Source organism: Halyomorpha halys, unplaced genomic scaffold, assembly GCF_000696795.3.
Source record: "Halyomorpha halys isolate HHAL.00 unplaced genomic scaffold, Hhal_1.1 Scaffold361.1, whole genome shotgun sequence".
NCBI classification, from domain to species: domain Eukaryota; kingdom Metazoa; phylum Arthropoda; class Insecta; order Hemiptera; family Pentatomidae; genus Halyomorpha; species Halyomorpha halys.
Window position 1 is genome coordinate 1 of NW_027108072.1, and position 6178 is coordinate 6178.

Sequence of the window (6178 nt, forward strand, 5' to 3'; positions counted from 1 at the left end):
CGCCCAGCCCCTTTACTTCACTCACCAGACCTGCAGCATGAGTTATCGGAGCGCCGCTTCGACGTTTGGCCCACCGACGTGGATTGAGCCTATCGTCTCCGACCTTTCGGAACGGACATTAGGACCCCGCCACATCGGAGTTCATCAATTCGCAAAATATTTTGTAACTAGCAATTTTGTTTTTGTTTTTTAATTGTAAATTTTAGTCTTTGGTTTAATATAATAGTTAACATAGTTTTTCTATTCTAAAATCAAAGGACATTTTTATTTTAAAATTTGTTCTGTATTTTTGGACAGTTTCCTTTTGTTATTAATTGAATGTATGGTTTTTTTGTATTTACTTTACAAATAAATGTTTCTATCCGAGCCAGCGTTTATTTTTTTGAAATGTAACAATATGACGTAAATATATTTCTCATTTTGAAGATATTTATATTTAATAAGTTGATAAAAACTCCTTCTATATAACACTAATAACAAACTAATACAATGTTAACGCAGGATAAAGTCCAGCTGTGTCCTGGAATTAATAAAATACGAAATGATTTTATGATCACGTATCGGTTTATTTCAAGTTTTATGATTTATTACATATTAGGGTCAATTTATATGTTGATACAGAATCGATTTAATATGTTTTCTGATTTTTTATATCAGGGTCCTTTTATATATTGTTGAAGATGGAGAACGCTATCGATTTTATGAACGCTGTTGGATTTGTTTTAAATTTTCTGACTTCTTACATATTAGGGTTGTTAACGCCATTAATTATATTAATAAGGCAGTAAATATATTTAATTACATTGTTTACGATGTATTTTATGATAAGTACATTTTGTATTAAATTGAATTCTCCTTGTGGTAGTGTTTATTCGGTGAAATACCGGTTAGTAGGGATTAGCCACAATACTACAGTGGGCTAAGATCAAAGCCGAATTGAGGTGGCTTAACAATGGTCCTTTAATATGTTTTTGAAGATGCTGAAAATGAAAATGCTATTGATTTTGAGGATCACGTATCGGTTTATTTCAAGTTTTATGATTTCTTACATATTAGGGTCAATTTATATGTTGATACAGAATCAATTTAATTTGTTTTCTGATTTTTTATATCATGGTCCTTTTATATATTGTTGAAGATGCAGAACGCTATCGATTTTATGAACGCTGTTGGATTTGTTTTAAATCTTCTGACTTCTAACATATTTGGGTTGTTAACGCCATTAATTATATTAATAAGGCAGTAAATATATTTAATTACATTGTTTACTATGTATTTTATGATAAGTATATTTTGTTTTAAATGAACGGAATTCTACTGACCCCGCCCCATCGGAGTTCATCAATTCGCAAAATATTTTGTAACTAGCAATTTTGTTTTTGTTTTTTAATTGTAATTTTTAGTCTTTGGTTTTATATAATTGTTAACATAGTTTTGCTTTATTCTAAAATCGAAGAACATTTTTATTTTAAAATTTGTTCTGTATTTTTGGACATTTTCCTTTTGTTTTTAATTGAATGTATGGTTTTTTTGTATTTACTTTACAAATAAATGTTTCTATCCGAGGCAGCATTTATTTTTTTGAAATGTAACAATATGACGTAAATATATTTCTCATTTTGAAGATATTTATATTTAATAAGTTGATAAAAACTCCTTCTATATAACACTAATAACAAACTAATACAATGTTAACGCAGGATAAAGTCCAGCTGTGTCCTGAATTAATAAAATACGAAATGATTTTATGATCACGTATCGGTTTATTTCAAGTTTTATGATTTATTACATATTAGGGTCAATTTATATGTTGATACAGAATCGATTTAATATGTTTTCTGATTTTTTATATCAGGGTCCTTTTATATATTGTTGAAGATGGAGAACGCTATCGATTTTATGAACGCTGTTGGATTTGTTTTAAATTTTCTGACTTCTTACATATTAGGGTTGTTAACGCCATTAATTATATTAATAAATATTTTAATGAGGCAGTAAATATATTTAATTACATTGTTTACGATGTATTTTATGATAAGTACATTTTGTATTAAATTGAATTCTCCTTGTGGTAGTGTTTATTCGGTGAAATACCGGTTAGTAGGGATTAGCCACAATACTACAGTGGGCTAAGATCAAAGCCGAATTGAGGTGGCTTAACAATGGTCCTTTAATATGTTTTTGAAGATGCTGAAAATGAAAATGCTATTGATTTTGAGGTCAGGTGTCGATTTATTTCCACTATTATGATTTCTTACATATTGGCGTCCTGTTACGTGTTTTTAAGGGTCCTAAAAATGAAAATGCTATCGATTTTAATATCGCGTATCGATTTATTTTAACTTTTCCGATTTCTTACATTTTGGCGTACTTTTGTGTTTATTTTTTTAATTATTTAAGGCACCAACCACGTACGGGTCATTATTTGCCTTAATTTCCTAAATAGCGAAGGCTATATTTGTAATTTATAACTTTTGGGCTGTACCCCTTCACCGGGAAAGGGTCCGGATTCATTGCTACAATTATATTGAAATGTAGAAACTATTACAACGTGGGGATACATTTGATTAAATTTTGAGGTAGAGCTTGGAATGATGTAGAAACTCAAAAAGTCTATCTGTGGTTTGTATGTTATCCTGCATGATGAAATGGAGATCATCGGGTATATCATATAAAGATTTGAGGGAGTTATATGCTCGGCATTCACTCAAAATGTGTTTAACCCTAAGTTCTGTTCCGCAAGTTTGGCAAACAGGTGGAGGATCGCGGGCCATAAGGTAACCGTGGGTCAGGCGCGTCTTTGAGCACATTTCTAGTTGATGATATCCAAGGGGAGACGTCCCTCCTGATTTCTCTTAATTTGTTATCAGAAACATTTTCCCACATTTGTCTTCATTCCAATTCAATCCTCTGCTGTCTCACAAAGTTTGGGGTCCAAGATAGGATCCTTACCAAAGATGAGGAATCATGTTCTTGCTACTACATCACATCTACAAATGATATGGTAGGCAGTCTCATAATCCTTCCTACAGAACCTATCTATCAATCTCATTATATAGAGATGCTTATTCAGCTGACAGTGCCCGTGTATAGATCTGTCACCTGCTTTCAGCAATCATTTTGATGTGCCTCTTCCCATGGCTGAGACTAATCTCACATATGGGGTCAGGTGCAAAAGAAGCGGACCCAGATTCATTCCTTGTTGGTAGTCCGCTTGCTCATTACCTTTACTGTCTTTGTGTCCAGACACCCATTCCACCAGTCCCTTGTTGGCCAAGGAGAGAAAGTTTAAGTTAGCCTTACACTCCTCCACCAATTTAGAGTGGGTTACATAGTTACCCAGCGCATAAATGGCTGCTTGACTATCCATAAAAATCGTAATTAGCCTATCCCTCATGCCCTCTTTTATTAAATTCTGGGCACAGACATTTACTGCAAACACCTCAGGGGAATAGGAGTTCATTCCTTATTTCGCAAGCCTATATGTGGAACTAAGGGCTTGAGCCTCAATCTCTATATGCAGTGGTAGTATGTTCAGAAGAACCTGCGTCGAGTCCAAAGTAGTCTTAAATAATACGATCTGAAATTTATATATCAAAAAAATTATTGAAGTACAAATTTATAATATATTGTTGAATTAAAAGTCAATAAATTTTGTTTTGGCTATAGTAATTGGTACTTAATGAACTTCGTCTGGTAGTTCACTTAAACCATATTCAATTTGGTTAAAAGTCTTGTATGTTTTTAATATGATGTTTCTAATTAATAACTATATTTTATTTAAAGGAGTGTTTGTGTAAATACTTGTAAGAACTTATGCAATAAGTTCAATCTAGTAGAAATGTAATTGTTTGAACAAAGGAATTGGTCATGTAAGATAATGTTTTTAATATGTAAGTTATTAGTATATATTAAAAAAAAAAAAACAATATTTTTGTTAGCTAAAATGTGTGTTAACATTATTTTATTAAAATCAAATATTTTTGACATACCATTATAAGTGATTTTTCAGTATTTTAAATGTAAATTTGTTGCTAAATTACTATTTTATGTCACTTTTAATTTTAGTTAAATTATTTTGTGTGCATAACTTTTCCTGGTTTACAATAGTCTCAATAAATCTGATAATTCAAAGAAACTTCATATACTTATAAGGAACTAAAACTATTTTTGTAATTGTATTCATTTTTACCTAAATAATACCTTTATTAACTTTTCCAATTTGTTAATTACTTTTTGTATGAATTATATTGTAGAAAATAATGTTGAGGTGTTTATTGTTAGCTGTAGATTCAATGTAAGGAGAAGATGGTCCAGGGTGCAGTCAGTAATGATAATCTATCATCAATGACCACATCCTCGACCATCTCACAAAAAATAATGTATATTATATCCCAACTATTGTAATTTTGTCCTATTTTTGTGTGTTTGCAGTTATATTGATGTATTTTATCTAAATAAGTTCTTTATATTTTTGTACGTTTCTGGATTATCATCAAAAAATCATTAAAGTTGTCCTCTTGTTTTTATTTTTTTCACTTATGAGCCTAACACATCAACTGGAAATGAAATGAAACCATGAATGCTTTCTATCATTAATTCCATCTATTGTGGAAAAATATTTTAAAAACAAATTTTCTTTAGACAGGAACTTAAGATGTTACCACATACTTTTGAAGTCATGTTTATACCTAGTTAGAAAATTGTTTTAATTCTAATAACATATAGGCATAGTATAATAAATTTAAAATATATGATGGCAATACATACTTTTTTTTTCTATATTTTTACCCTTTTCTTTATTCATTTTTTTCCTGTTATTTATCCATATATCTAAATACAATTTTTTCCTTTAAACCCAATACATCTTTCCTTTTTATTTTCCCTCTTCAATAAATATAAAATATAAAATTATGAGAAGGTTGTTGACGCTGTATAATATATAAGATTGTTAGAGGTGCACTAATATTCTATTTGTTTTACTAATCTAACAGACAGTCAGCCAGTCCAGTCTGCTGATTCTCAATTTTGTATTTGACAAGTGCAGGTAAAAATAAAAAGATTAAAAAAAAAGTATCTCACGATTTTGTTATACAAAGTTTTTGTTATTGTTACTAATTTACAGTGCAAAACAACCTTATTATTATATTCTGATTAATTATTAAACAATTTTCTTATTTTTATTAATTTACAGTGCAAGAGAACCATACCATTCTTGTCAGATAACGATGCGGACCATCCTTTGTCTATTGTCAGAAGTATTATCATTAGCAAGAAGACATTAAGAGTCTACAATCATCCAAGAAGAGTATATAATTGAAGGAAGAACTCTTTGTTTGGATCGCAAGCAACTTAAACTTACATACGATAGAAATACATATATCCTAGCAAATACGTTTTTATCTTTAGCGCATAGCACCGTTTTGTTTATAACACAGTGGGGAGGGATCGCTCCGGTGGCTATCTATATCTAGCTTTTTACTTTCAATTACTTATATGTGACCTAAATAGTAAGGTAGATGGTATATACGGTAAAATAAAATTTTGAAAGCCACTTTTTGATGGAATAACCAAGACTCGCAAGTGTGTGTGTCTGTGGTCAGCCTAGCTTAAAAAAATAAAAATTTGTATGAAAGTGAAATTATGTATTAAAGGCATGTATATGCCTGCGGTGTGACAGTACTTCTTCAATAAAATCAACTAACCGCAATTGCCACTTCATAGAATTTTTTCAACTTTATTGAAAATGACATTAAAGATTTTGCTTAAATTTGGTATGCTAATGAACAATCAAATAGTCTTTAATATCAGCAAAATCTTTCAGTGAAATAATATGAAAAAATTTCAAAATAGCTACCTCTTAAGTAGCTTTGTTTCTATTCTTTCTTATAAATAAATAACTATTTTACATTTTTATTAGTGTTGAAAAGTTGATAAATATAAACTATGAAAAGATTTGATAACTAATTTAAGGAGATAAGAGCAAGAAAATTTTTTTCTGCTTGAAAAAATATTCCTGAAATCCGAGTAGGAATCAAGACGTATTGTATTGTAGTGATATTTTTAAATCTCTTATCAAATAAAATTAAAAAAGTATTCACTGCCACTATGAACAGAATATAGACATTGTTAATTAAACAATTACGTTTTTTAATATTATAAAAAATTTAAAAAAATA